Raw genomic sequence first — 16,144 nt, forward strand, 5'->3', positions numbered from 1 at the left:
TGGATAAGACCTATTCATGTATTTTCGGGATGTCTTATGTGTTGATATTTTTTTTTTGGTCTTAGGTCGACATGGTTTGTAATTATGTAATCGGTTTATTGTTTGGTGGCCAACCTAATTGTTTATGGTTGAGGGTTTGTATATATAGATGTAAGATCTCATTGTAGATCATCATGGTTAATGTTAGAAGTCATCGTTAAGGAGTGTATTGTGTGAATAATGTAATATCATTCAGGAAGAGGAGTTGGTCGATCATTGGAGATTGAATTGGGTTTATGTAAGAGGATTTAGTCCTCCAGTATTGAGCTTAATCAAAACTGTACTCGGGCATAGGAGATGCTATCTTTTGCAGTTCAACACTTCTCTGAATTGTAGTCTGAATTTCTATGTATTTAGTGAGGCTCCTTTTGTGATGAACAGTGAGCTCTAGGTTGTTGGCCTTCCTACAAGTGCAGGCCCCTCAATTGTAATTCACATACTTACTGTAGAAGTATTATCTGACTGTGGGTAGGCTTCCCACCATAGTTTTTCCCTTTACCAAGTTTTCCATGTACAAATATTGGTGTCATGTGGATGGTATTTATTCTATAATTATTGTTTATGCTTAATTGGTTTATCTTCTATTCTAGTATTAATATTTTGTATTCCAGTATTAAAGTTTAAATTGGTAAAGGTTCTGGTAATCTGTAGTTGGTTGATAGTTTGGTTGTTTGAACTGTCTGACATTAGCAACATAACCTCTAACAATCTCCAAGTATGTTCAACTATCCTTGAATCTCTATCATAAGCAACCAAATTTACATCAATCACCACACATTTGATCATTTATAGCTATGCATCACAAACTTTGTAAAATGATATTATCATGTAAGTGCAGTACTCATGTTGATCCACACACTCATCCACGCTATCAACATCAATTTGATCTTCTATATGTACCATCATCTTCATTGCAAACACCAATTAGGCCAATTGGAGTAGAGGACAAACATAGATCTTATCATGTCATCCACCAAAATATAATTGTGGTAAATGAGGTCTAATCCAAGAGATAGAGAGAATCTAAAAAACATCATATAACTTATTTCTAATTATTTTGAACAATTCACATGCTATCACATATCTTCCAAGGTCAGTAACAAGCTAACATGCAAATACACCTTGAGAAGCACATCACTAGTTGGCCCAAAACATATCTTTCAGATGAACCACACAAGTGAAGATCCTTACAATCCAAGGTAGGACCTAAATTTAATGAAACACAATCTTCAAGGTAGCTAGAGACACCCAAGGATTCACCACAAGTTGAATAATAATTCCTCTCAAATAGACTAGAGAATTTACCTTAAAACATGCACTCTAATCACAATGCACCATAAAATAGACCATCTAGCATCATGTGGAGCACACCAAAATGTTCCTTGAGCATCCAAAATCATTCTCAAATCCTTCTCTTTTTCCCACACCAAGATGATACTGGCATAGCATAACTAATATAAAACACTTCACTTCATAGATCCAATCATATGCAAAACATCATTATCACTACTTGCAAACAACACCAACTTATGATAATTGAAATCAGACACAACAAAAGCTATAGACATATCGTCCAAGTTGCAACACCTAAAACATTGACGTGGAGAATTGTGAAGCATTTTCTAGACCAACATTAATAGACAACCAAACTATCAACCAACTACAAAAACCAACTATATTAGTTGCAACACCAAGGGCCTGGAAAGATAGGAATGTAATGTCCACAAAGCATAAATATTATCTCCAAGTCTATAGGACTATATCATCAAGTCCACAGGAATGTAGAGTATTCTTTTAGACAATCATTACTTTACACTTCTGCACCAACTAGCTTCATCATCTTTCTAAAGACCAAAATATCCTAGAAACATCATCTTCTTACTCAACCTCATAAGATCATCATCTTAGTATCTCAAATCATCTAATCCTCATCATGTAATCTTTGCCATCAGACACATTATCAACATCATCATCTATATCAGCACATCACAATAAGTGTAGACATCAAGCACCAAGAAGGTGGACATCCATATACCATTTTCAACTAGTGTCAAAAGCGTCATTCTCTTCATAATATTCATACAAATCACAATTGACAACCAAAAGTCTCCTCACAAACTGGAAATAAAGAGAACACAACTTTATCATCACTTTCTCAACAACTAACAATCTCCTCACACACTAACAATCATGAACATACAACTTCATCATCACTTCCTCAATAACTTGAAACAATTCTCTATCGAACCAATCATCATATCATCAGTTAAAACAATAATTAAGGACAACATATATTGTCAAACATTAGGTTGACATTAATGACAACACATACTTCTAACATCCACAAAAGAAATAATGATTTATAAATATTTCTTTGCCTCATGGGAGTATAAGAAAATAAATTATGATAACGATCACCTCATATGTGAAGCCCTAGCTTGGATTCCATAGAAAGCTTTGATTAAGATCCTACAAATTTTAGTACATCATGTGATAATAAATATGATATAAGATTACTTCAATAGTGCTTGATAGTTTTCTTAAATTCCTTTTCTCTATATAATTTGGTTTCTTCATCATTAGAGTGCTTGATTTCATAGATAGATTCCCTTAGGAGATTTTTTTAGGCTTTCTAATGATAGAGGGAGTCACCATTGTATGTGACTTACATATTTTTATGAATAATTATCTAGATAGAGGTTGACATAATAATATAACCATTAAGAGATCAATAGTGATTTTCAAATATTGAAATTTGGAGTCAAATTGAGAGGATAAAGGCACTAGGTGCTCTAGTCTAGTCCAATTAGGTTGCACAAAGGTCAAGACAATAGAAAGTGGGACCATTGTTACCAATCTAGACTATTCTTGAGTCTGGTCTACACCAAATTGAATCATACCTCTAAAATAGATGCTAAATATAGCTTGAAATTATAAAGGGTATATATTTGATGATGTTACAATAATATATAATGAATACTTTGTAGAGGAAGAAACAAATAAAGATGTGTACTATCTTATATGTCAACAAGTATTAGACATCTATGATTCATCAATGATACATTAGATGAAAACTATATTTAGGTTCAATAAAATATATTGAAATGATATAGAATCAGATTATTGGAGCATCCCAAAATCATAACAATTAGAAGAAGCATTGCTCTCAGAACTATAGGAAAATATATCTATAAAATGACTCCCTCAATATTGTTAACTACCTTCATGGTCTACAAATCCCTAGTTGGACTATACAGACATTAATCAATGGCACTTTAGGGATGCTAAGATCTATGATATCCTTCAATATATCTCATGTGTTTTGGGAAGGAAACAAAGTGGCCAATGGCCTAGCCAATATTGAAGTAAAGAAGAATAGTATTAAGTAGTGGAGGCCCTAGAGGATGTTATCCCTGTTGAAATTAAAAACCTCATTTATGATGATAAAAGATTGTGCTGGTTTGGGGGTTGTCCATTTCTTTATTATGATGTACATCTCACATAAGTGGAAGGATGGGTTGAGATGTCCATATCACTAAATTATTAGAAAAGGCAAGGTTTATTTTCTTGCCAATTCTAGAATATTGGCCTTTGTTCTATGTTATATTATGGGGTCTAATAGCTTTCTATAGGGTTTCAACCATATTTTAATAGACAGGATTGTAGGCCCATGATGAATGTTGATCGAAATAGACTTGATCACACTTCATATGAGAAATGGAGAAATAATATTGAGGTTTGGGATGAATTTTTGGGTCTAGAGGATTTGTGCCTTATATTGAAAAAATTCACGACCATTACCCTAGTGCTACTTGGCACTTCATCAAAAGCTGGAATAATGGCACCTTATAGGTATTTAGGGGTGAATTCATGGAGGATGAGACCCTCATTGGGAAGGTTATGAGGATGCTCATGGACAGGAGGAAATTTTATAGGGATAGGAAAGTTGTTGAGGAAGCTCATAAAATTTGTTTCCAGAAGAAAGAGAGGGCTAAGGGTATGTGCAAGATCATGTTGGGCCAAACAGGCCCTGAAGTGGCAATGAAAATCAGAAAAATAGAGTTAGGCAACTTGAGGTAAAAATTTAAATAAGTTACAAACATTATTTCAAAAATATATAAAAAAATAGAATCTATAGAAAATTGAATTTAGTTTCTAAGATACTACTTTTTTTCTAAAAAAAATAAATCTATTTGATGAAATTTTGAAATTTCAATGCAGTAGTACTAAAATTTCAGTAAAAAGATAAGAAGCAGGTGTCTAGCTAACCACCCTAGCCACAATCAAATCATAATATTTTTATATAATATTTTAGATATAAGTAGAAGATTCATGTCTTGATGTGACACACATATATATATTTTTTTAAATAAATAATTAATTATGATTTTTTTACTACAACTTTTTAAAAATATAAAAACTCGTATGTCTAACCACCATAACTCGGTCAAAACTTTATGAAATTCATTTTTTTTTAATCCTATATTATATGAATCATATAATTTGATGCATATTTTAAATTCAAAAAATGTTATGCTCGTATGAAAGCTATAGATATTTTTGAATCGGCCTATCAAGCAAGACTTTAGTCAAAATATTACCACTTTTTGGCCCCTCATGATCCTACACATACCCCTAAATTCTGTCACACTAAAGATGGAGGATACAACCATGAGGACTTCAAATATTTATGGCAGATGTTTCTACGGTGATAATGAGGTAAATTACCCTTAATGGTCACTATAAAATAATTTTAACCTATCATTTTACCATTTTGAACCATTTTAGGTATGATAGGTGTATTTCTATTCCTTTTTATTTTCTTTCATCTTTGAGAAATAGTGTTAATGTGCACCTGAAAAAATGGATCTCTCCTATCTTCACCACTAGTTAACTCTTTTAATTATTGAACATGCTAAGTCTGATGAGACTAAGCTGCACCCATCGACCTCTAAAAAGAGAAATATCCACTATGCCTAGAACATCCATTGGCACTACACTAATGAATCCATGGAGTTTAAATCTTTTGATGAAGATTCTTTCCACATGGGTACTCACAAAAAACCTAACAAGGCCTCTGCTAAGGGAAAGGGGTATGATTCTAATAAGGAATTTTCAAACAAGGGGGACTTTTATTATGTCCCATCCAATGAGTTTTTAATAGATTCCCTAAGCCTTGGCTCTACCAAAAAGGGAAAGTATCTTGTGCCCTCATTCTCTATTGGTAAAAATAGAAATTTTGAGTTGGGCTTTGTTTCCAGTGTGAAAATAAATTCTTCTCCCATCCCAGAGGCCACTCAAGGCAGCATGGCTACCAAGAAGAAAAAACTAAAAGAAAATGTAGATAATTGTATTCCTTCAGGGCTTGATGAATATCAACAAGATTTGGACTTCCATATAGAAATCCCAATTGAAGAGGAAAGGGGCACCCCTATGAGTAAAGACATGGGTTCCTCAATGGTGGATACAGGGGTCAAGGATAAAGTGGTGAAGGATGCCATCAATGGACAAACCAGTTTCTTCAAAGGGTGGTGGCAAAGATTTTAGGATTGAAATGCAAGATCAATGTCCTTATTAGTGGATAAAGAACTTGGAATATAAACCATCCTCAGATAATACAAACAACCTACTAGGCCTTAGCAAGAATCTCATGATTGATGGTAAGGCTATGAAGATTGACGATGAAGAAAAAATTATGAACTTTGAGATGGCTATGGATAAGATTAATGAGAAGATAAGAATTGTTATTGTTGTTAGAAAAACAACCATGACTAACAACATGAAGGGTCTTCAGAGACTTAATGAAAAATATCAATCACTCAATGTCTCCCCCTCAACTAATCATGCTTCCTCCTCCATCTCAGTTTGTGGCAAGGGCAAGGAGAAAGTGTCTATTTCAGAAGGTGATACCTAGGCCAATCAGGGACCTTCATCTTGCACTTGCAACAGGGATAAAGGTAAGCAGGTGAATTCCAATGATATGGAGGATCTTGCTAAGATTAATAGGAATAATAGTGACAACAGTGTTAAGACTATTCAAATGCTGAACAATATTGTATAATCTCTAGGTGTCCTAACACTATTTTTTGTCATTTTGTTGCTACTAGCCCATTGTGGCTTGGCGTATGGTTTGTGTTTGATGACCAATTTTTTTTGTTTGGGTTTTGGGTCCCTATAAAACCTTTTTTACTCTAATTAAAAAAAATAGAAGAAGCATGTAATTATAAATATTATTCATATCATGTATTTCTATTTCATTATAGATACCAAATAGTCAAATACATTTGGCTCCTTCCACTAGAGTGAAATTCTCTTAGATTATCTTTTCTACTCCATACCCACACAATGGATCATCAAGGAAAGATATTGTATATGATTGGTTGAGAATAGTAACACTTATTATCCATGACATGTAGGATGTACACCTTTAGATTCTTCATTTAGTTCTAGTGATAAGCTCCCTTATAATGAAAAAAGATACCATGTAAGACCATGATCTATACATTTACAATCTCATTGTAATTATTGAATTGAATGAACCTAACATGTTGGAAAATAAATAATTTGACACTAATCATTGACATGATTGTATGATTGCCTCTATTTTTTAGTAAGTACTTATTTATTTTATTAGGTCTAATATTTTCCTATAGATTTTTAAATAACTTTATAACTTGTATGAAATAATTTACTAGGTAGACAATGCATCACCTTCAGAATAATTGAACCTCATTTTACCTACATGTGATTGCAACCACCCCTTAGAGTAATCATACAAGGTGCTAATGGTAATGGAAAACTATACTTTATACACAAAATTAGAATATCTTTCTATAAAACTTCATCAACAACAAGGAACCTTGTTATTGCTAACATGAAATGATGTAGCACCTTTCAATAAAAATGCATCCATATGTGTGCAATCCTTCACACTCCACTAAAAGAGATGAATTCTTTAGAAATGTGGACACCAATGATAATCTAGGAGATCTTATATTTTATTTTATCCATTAGATAACTATTGAGATGAGCTTTATTACGCCTAGATTCTTTTCTCAAAAATTGATAGTCACTTGTGTGAACCCATCACTAATCAAAATCACGTATATTTTTATTTTGTCTCTACTATCCTTTTGGTAATGGGGGCAAATTACCAACTATGAAAGATATTATGATGTTTGTTGAGTGTCCTAAGAGATAATGCTTTGGTACAAATTCCACAACTTAGTTAAATTAAACATGATCCTATTGTTGGAATGAGCATGAAAAACCATAGCCTTCACTTCATAACATACTTTAAAATATTATAAATGAGGAACCAACATTGTTAGACTTTGTGTTTCTTATATCATGTTCCAATCATAACTCAACTATGATGGAAAACATCATTTTAATTTCCATACATTTGTTTGCAAAATGACTCAGTTTTAATTATCAATAAACACATTGTAAAATAATTAAGAGCCCCTATTGCATGATGTAATAGAAATCAAGTAAGGTGTTGAGCATGCTCAAATATACAGGACAAACAAGTAAAATACCAAGTTTTCTTGTGTATTGACCATAAGTTATGCTTAGTTAAAATTTATGGGTAGTATGGGTCTTCTAAATAGTATAGTAAGAGAAGTTGACACTATTATATAGAAAATTAACTAGAATCTAACATGTCCTTGACACTTCATCTTGGTTAGTTTAAAACATTATATAGGACAACCTAGGGACTACATCCAACAACAAGACATTCTAGTCATCCTAATTACTTGAGGTGGCCATTGCCAACTTCCACTTAAAATAGTGTTGGCCTTGATAATCCATAGATTTATAGGGTTGACAACAGAGAGCACCAATTGATATTGATGACATAAATTATAAAGACTTCACATTTATTGTAATATCAAAGATTCATTGTCTTGTTGCTCTTCATATGTCAATGTCTTCACATATAAATGATGTGTGCATTCATGATTGTGAATAATACCAAATACTTCTACTCTTCAACATTGTAAATGACTATTCCTATGCTTTAATAGATTCTACACTACCATTTAAACAATGAAACTCATTCTTAAAAACGACCACAAAAATCTATCAATCTAGTTTCACATTAAATAAAAACTATATTCATTTGTAGATGGCCATCAATTAGTCCATTGCACATTGGCGTGCGACTATTAGGTAATGTTCATAGTTTAATGCTATCACGGTATACTAGATCAAGGGAAGGCAATGGTGATCGTGAGAAGTGCAACGAAGTAGTGTAATTTCAAGCAAATAAATGCATCATAATGACTGGAAAGTGTAAAAGTGCAATTGAAATTAGTTTGATTTTATTAGGATTCCGTAACTCAATTCTGTCAACCAATCGTGGAAGTTGCAATCCCAAAAGTCAAAGAAAAAGGATTTAATATTGCCTTTTCAACTATGCATGTTTCAGTCCATCCCAAAGTAGCTGTTATTTTTGTTTTTCCGGTTTTGTTGTTAGTTTGAGAATTTTCATTCATTAGACTCTATAGACTTTGCTTGTCAAGAAATTTTTTGTGACGGCTACCTATTTAAATATGCCAACCAAAAGTTAAAGCACGCCTTATTTAAACTACAAAATATCATTGACTAGATATTTATAGAGCTAGAATTGTACAGTCTTAATAAACTGAGCTGTGTACAGTCTTAATAAACTGAGCTGTTTGTTTTTGTTTTGCTTTTTCTTATGTATTTTCTGTTTTCTTGTTCAGCACATCATCGACCAACATCGACAATCCTCTCTGCCAACATCGACGGCACATCACACAACCGATTCAGATTTTGTGGATGTGCTCCTTTCGCTTTAAGCACACGACAAGCTAAACGACGATGACATGATGACGATGTAATACTCCATCCTGGTATGAGAAAGAAATCAGAGGACAACCTCAAATATGAGCTCTAAGATTATCTTTTCATTCATTCAATTTGTAGGCAATACATCATAAATGCTATATAGTCTGTAGATCACAATTAGTCGCAGTATTTATTAGATGAGATAAGCGAAGATCAACGTGTGGCAGCTGAAGACTGCGTTGTGCTGAGATAGTGCATGGTCGGTTGGTGGTTTGTGCTGACAGATTTCGTCAACAATTAATTTATCCTCTAACATCCCCCATCAATTAAATATATCAATTAATTTGAATATCCTGGTCCCAGCCTAAGGCCTTGTTAACTGGGCTTTAGTGTACTATTTCCCCTTATTATAAGCACTTTGGGTTTTTATGGCTTACCCCTGACCAATGCAATTTTGAAGTGTTTTATAGCTGATCATGGAACTCTGCACTCAAGTGGTTTTGGCTAACCACAAACTTCACACATAAGTGGTTTCAGTTAATCACAAACCTACCTGATAACAAATGGTTTTGGATGACCACAAACTTTCATGATGGGAAACTAGTGTACACTTTTTCGATTCATCATTCTAGACTTTATTCATAGGTTTTTATGCTTCTCCTTCTGTATAGGCATCAAAATTGATTATTGAGTCTATATGAAAATCAATCCATATAACGAGATACATGGATAACCAGTCATTGTACTTGCTAGTTCTATAGGAATCCTTTTTACTTGCATACTTCATTAATATGTTAAACCAAATCACTTTGGGGTGTTGGGTACAACCAATCATGCAACCTGTACAACAACTCAAGTACAATACATACTTTTGGTTTTTCCTTTTAAGAAAGGTAACTAGCACTTAATAATTTATAAGCATTTTAACATATTTTTTAGTTTTATCTTTTTAGAAAGGGGACTAGCACTCAATTATTTACAAGCATTCCAACATACTTTTAGTTTTGCCTTTAAACGAAGGTGAGTAGCACTCAATCATTTGCTCAAAATATGAGTTCATTACCTATGCCCATTTACATCTTAGTACTATGGGAGATCATGTTTTACCTCTTTTCCTAGAGTCTTCTTTCTATGCAACAATCTCAACAATTCCTAACTGGCCACTTCAATGTCTTCTTGAAATCAGCAAATTCAAAGATTCTTTATACGAAACTTGCCTAACTCCAAAGTGTGGAAAGTTCTTTGACTTTTACATAAATAGGATCAAACCCTTTGAAAATTCCCACAATCTTAATAACTTGTGACTCATTACTTTGGACTGGCCTCTTTTCAATAGCCACCCAATAATTATCAATGAGTTCTTATTTGTGAACTCTCAATGATTATCCTTCAACAAAGCATAATGAACTTATAGCTCTGCACTCTCATTTAGCCAATTGGCTAGGTGATCTTGCAAAAACCTACAATTTCCCTTGTGGCTACAACTCCTTATTTAAAAAAAATTAACAAATTGTGAACTCTCAAATACTTTACCTACCTTCTTAACCTTGCTCTTACACTTTCACTTTGCTTGATCTTTCCCTAGCTTAAATTTCAGCAATACTTTCAATAATGATCTCCTTTTACTTGGCCTATTTTTTTGTCTTCCTCTAACAAGGCTCTATATACCTTGAAACTACATATGAGTGTTTTCCTTATGGACTCATTTCAATTTACGAACTCCTTGAAAGGGCCAACTTCCATACACACTTTATTTGTTGCTTGATCATCTTCTTTGACCTGAGTGGCAATCTAAACCTCTTTCAATGACTAGCAATAACCAACATAGCACCCAAGATCTTCAACTCATTGCAATCTTTTGTGGCTTCTCCTCTTCTCTATAGTAGTCTTAGTTGGAGAAACAAATTATTTTAATCGTGGGTGGCTCATCCTTGAATTTTTTGATCCTTCTAAACAAGCAATGATATCATTGACATTTATGATACCTAGGTCTAGGTGCTGCATTTTTTTATGGGTAATGATTGGACACAATAGTCTCGACATGAAACACAAACAAAACTATAGATTAATTTTTTCTAACCATTTACTTGATCTAATTAAGGTTTCTAAATTTCCCTCCCAAATAATTTAGCCAAACACTACAAAAATATCCTTCAATTGAAAATACCAAATTGATGTATTAGAGCAAAAAAAACAAAAAACACATCTGAAATCTTGCTCTATACTTGTCATGTATTCAGCCCCTAGCACAAAATTTCTCACTACAATGAAAGACTACCAAAGTGCATCCAAAACATATGAACACAAAGTACATCAACAGACATATTTGACGTTACAATGATCTATAGCCTTAGGTAACTTCTCTTTTGCTTCAATAATCTTAATCCTTTTATTGGACAATCATGATAGATCTATGACTTCCTTACTATTGGCAGTTACTTAACATGAGAGTGATTGTCCCTTTTTATGTACAACGGACATATCTTTTCTTTGGAACAACTACATCCTCCAAAACAAATGATTTATTTTCCTTTTGTTATCTCCCTTCAAGTGTTGTGATGTCATTCCTTATAGAAGCTACTTCAAACAACAAACTAATCCCATGATATGCTATAATTATACCAATGATTTCTTCTACATCAATTCCTCTTTGACTGGGAGATTTTTCTCACATGATTTGAGAGATCATCTTAGATTAAGGCTGCTACTCGAAGCATCCTCTCCTTAGAAACTACTATAGCTCATCTTTGTCTCCTTAGAACTAAACTTGGGCTCTAACATCATGAAAGAAATTAGAAGAGAAGTTCAAATATGAGCTCTAAGATTATCTTTTCATGCATTCAATTTATAGGCAATACATCATAAACTATATATAGATTGTAGATCACAATTAGTTGTAGCATTTATGATAGACAAGGGAGATGAGATAAGTGAAGATCAATGTGGGCTAGATGAAGATGGCGTTGAGTGGTAGGAAATGATGCATGGTCGGGTGGTGGTGTGTGTCAATAGATTTGGTCAATAATTAGTTTATCTTTTAATAGTATGTTTTTTTTTAACTACACATTAAAGCCCACAATAAAACCCTGATATATAGATGTAGATATACATATAAAATATATTATATGTCATGTACATGAGATGATATTTCATGGTATAGACACTATAGCTCTAGTTAAGAGTGGACCATGTCAAAGTTGGTTGTGCATGAAGAAATACAACAAAGAGCTCATATAGAGTTAGATGTAGTTGAAAGGCACGATAGAAGCATGTGTAATGAGAATATAAAAAGATATCTATACCTACAAGCTATTAAAAAACAATGTTTGTGAATGCATCCACTAGGGGCTCTATTATAATGCCTTTCAGGTTTGCATTTTGTTATCATTATTTTCCTCCATTGTTGATATTGTATATGTTAAAATAGATTGTTTGTAGCACCATTCTTTTTTATTGACATCCACATGGTGCATCCTTTGATAAATTTCTAATATTATGATGGTGTGTTTATTATATTGTTCCTATTCCAATGATTATACATTAATGGTTATGTGACTAATTATGATATGATGTTGAACCTGACTAGAGATTTTTTATGTGTTTTGGCTATGTTATTTATGCACAAGTATCCTTGATGTTTGCTAAGTGATGCATGTATTGGGTATTGAATCTACCTAGTTCTACAGATCTGAGTGTACCCTCTACAATTGTCGTTAATAGGAGATATTGCATTGGCCGAATTCAACATTACCTTACCTATCATACTTAGCATGAGTATAATCCCCTAGTAAGTCATTTTGCATTATAACCCAAGCCCCATAATCGGTAATACCCCGAAAACCCTGATCCCCATGTCCAAGACTAGTAAAGAGTGCCTGAGTGTTTATGATTAAATGACAATTGTCATAAAATGTAAATATGAAACAAGTTCATGATTTTATAATGTAATTGAATGATTTAAATTAAAATGTGATTTAAAGGTATTGTTGATTATGTGTTTGGAAATAAAAGGTGAAATATATGCATTTGGGGATTAAAAGAATTAATTTAATTGCTTTCATTTCAAAATGTGAAAACATGAAAAGATATTAAATTAAAAGTTTAACCAACTTAGATTGCAATTATTTTGTTAGGTCTGGTCATGCTGACATCTTTGATATCTTTGTGATCCTTGTAAAATTTTGTGACCAAATTGTTTTGCCAATCAAAAGTTATGTGTTTTCTCTTTTATGACATTAGGATTTGATCAAGGAGTTTTACTAGTAAACATGCAAAAATAATTTAAATATTTTTTTAAAGACGTTGATTTTTTGTAAAATGAGTTTTCAAACTTTTAAAAGGTTTAGTGATTACGTCAAACTAATATTGGGTTTTATACATGGATTTTCTTCCTGAATACTAATATGCTATGTCATTCGAAACTCAAAACTCTTCATTAATGCTACTATATTACTTCCTTCGAAACTTCAAAACCATCATAATGCTACTACGGTACCAAATCCACTACTCCAAAACCCTTCTTCGATAATACTATGCTACCATATACACAACTCCAAAACTCTTCTTTGATAATACCATTCTACCAAATCCACAACTCCGAAACCTCTTCTACCAAGATCGAAACTTCGAAAGCCATGAGCATTTATAAAAGAAGCAAAACTCTCATAACTATTTGTGAGTGAAATTTCACCTGTTAAGCACACGCCAATGGAGGTTGGTTGCAGAATGTGGAACAATGGACAAAGTACTTGAATTGTTTGGAAAGATAATTCATGAAGAAATGTGGTCGCGTGGTATGCTTTGATGGATGTTGATAGTCATGCTTTGATGGATATCGATATTCATGCTTTGATGGATGATAGACTTATAAGGAAGATGTGAAAATTCAAATAAGACATGGGATCTATGTTGGCATACCCATTGAAGTGAAGATACTCGGAGTTACAGGGGACAGACTCCAGTTATTGAGAAGGATATGTGAGTCATTCAGGCCCGTAGTTTTAACATTCTTAATGGGGAAATATGGGAGGAGGAGAAACATAACTACTGATATCTTTGGTTTATGATTTGATTCACAAATCCATAAATTTCACAAGTCTCATAGCATGGCATCTTACCTTCCTCATAATTGGAGTAATGCTCATTATTTGTGACTCATTGTGCTCATCGTTAAATATAATTGTATCTACACTTGGACTTGCTACCATTGTAACCTGTCCATTCGGGGAGTACTGTCCAACACTATAGCATGTAGGTATGGCATAAGATGACGCGTATGGGTTCCCTGGATTGTTTAGATTTTGGGTGGACCTTTCTGTGTTCAGTTAGGAAAGGAAAATTCACTAAGCTTCCCTATTACAGTCATGCTGGTCTTGTCCGTATTTATGAAAACATCTTGCAGTTTGACCTCTAGAATCGTTTCTTTGTATCTAGAATGTCATTGGAAATGGTCTTTAGAATGATAGGACTCGGCGGGTAATGCGAGATGAAAGGAAACAGAACGTACGTTCTTCCTGAATTCTAACTATTCCATCGAGACTAGAATCATCTCGATGAGTGTCATGATCATTGCTTGCACATTACTGTTATTAGTATTCTATTTTCCATTCTTACATATTTCAAGTTTGAAAATGCTAGCGAGAAGAATTATTATGGATTACAATGATTTGAAAATCAGAAGAAACTAGGATTGAACAGCATAAGCATAAATTTGCTAACGGAAGTCACAATGAGAGAGGAAAAAGTTCAAGTCTGCCTTGTATCCCGACTTCAACAGAGAACACCACTCAGCATTAGTGAGGTTCATCCCAAAATGGATATCCAACAAACCATAGAAGAAAACGGTTTTATTAGATGTAACAATTGAAATTATCCTAGTAAACATGCATACAACGTATGCAGTCATATTCAATGCATGTGAATTGTTTGACAGATGGATACAAAGGAATGTGATCTCATGGAATGCCATGATCGTTTGATATGCGCCGAATGGATTTGTGAAAAGGATTTATGAATTTCTTGGAACTGGCTGTACATTATTGTACAGAAAATGTACTCTAATTGCAATCTTTGCGGGGATTCATTATGCAGCAATAATAGATATTGCATGTTCATCTAATGCAAAGTTTCTTACGAGTTCCACTATTCAGTGGTAGAATTCGAAAATGAAGAGGCTTAGAATTGTATGATCTTTTTAAAAGGAAAGATAGAAACTTTATGTTTTCGAGTACGAGATAGCTGCGAATACAAATGCAGCTGACAGAGATGGAACTTAGCATAACTCATAAGTCAGAAGTTACAAGTTTCCATATACTTTGTTTTTCTTTTTATTTAAGAAAATAAGTTTTGTGGATGTAAAGTTCAGAGATTTCTAATTTTAAAGTTTATTTTATTTTTTCAAAAAGTGTAAATGTAGTTATCAGGTGGTTATAAGTTAATTATTAAAGAAAGTCTATTAATATGAAGCTATTTGTAATTTAAAGGGGCAGATTTTTATAAAAGGAAAACTCTAGAGAAATTTTTAGAGATATTTATAGAGAACTTTTATGTTCACACTTTGTACAAAATGGTAAATTGGCTTGCATAATTTCACAAAGATAATATAGGAAACATTTGATCATATGTTTTTGAAGTTCTATATTATCATTACTAATTTCTTGTATGTTAAATTGGTTATCTTTCAGCCTCATTGCGTAAATCATAGTCTATCCATTAAAATGATTTTTAATCTATGCAATTGTTGTAATGAACAAAACTAGGATTTGGTATCTCAATTTGAATATGTTTGAATCACTAATCTCTTCATATATTGAGATTTGTTTCCCTTCTTCCATAGTCACTAAATATTGAAATATACATTAGGTTGGAACCCTCTTGTAATTGTTATCACTTGTGAAGTCCTATTTGGTATTTGTATGTTTGCCAATAGAGTTTTTGTTATTCTTTTCCCTTTTGTTTTATCATTTTACCTTTTTACACTTGTAGGTTAAAAGTACACAAAACCCCCAAAACCCCTCATCTTACAAGGCAACTACCCTTTTGAAACGTAGATGTAGATCACTATTTCAAAGCAATCTCTCTAACTGGTGGGACATTTTTCATTGTCCATTGGGCAAGTCACTTCAACATTTGTAGTGACAAATTTTTTTACCAACGATGATCGAATAGAAATTAACTAAAGTGTTTGGCATGCTCAAATCTAAAGCATAAACAAGCAAATACCAAGTTCTATTGTGTCTTGGCCAAAAATTCATGTTCAATTAAAATGTATGGGTTGTAGTAGGTCTTA

The sequence above is a fragment of the Cryptomeria japonica genome, chromosome 10, assembly GCF_030272615.1.
Source record: "Cryptomeria japonica chromosome 10, Sugi_1.0, whole genome shotgun sequence".
NCBI classification, from domain to species: Eukaryota; Viridiplantae; Streptophyta; class Pinopsida; order Cupressales; family Cupressaceae; genus Cryptomeria; species Cryptomeria japonica.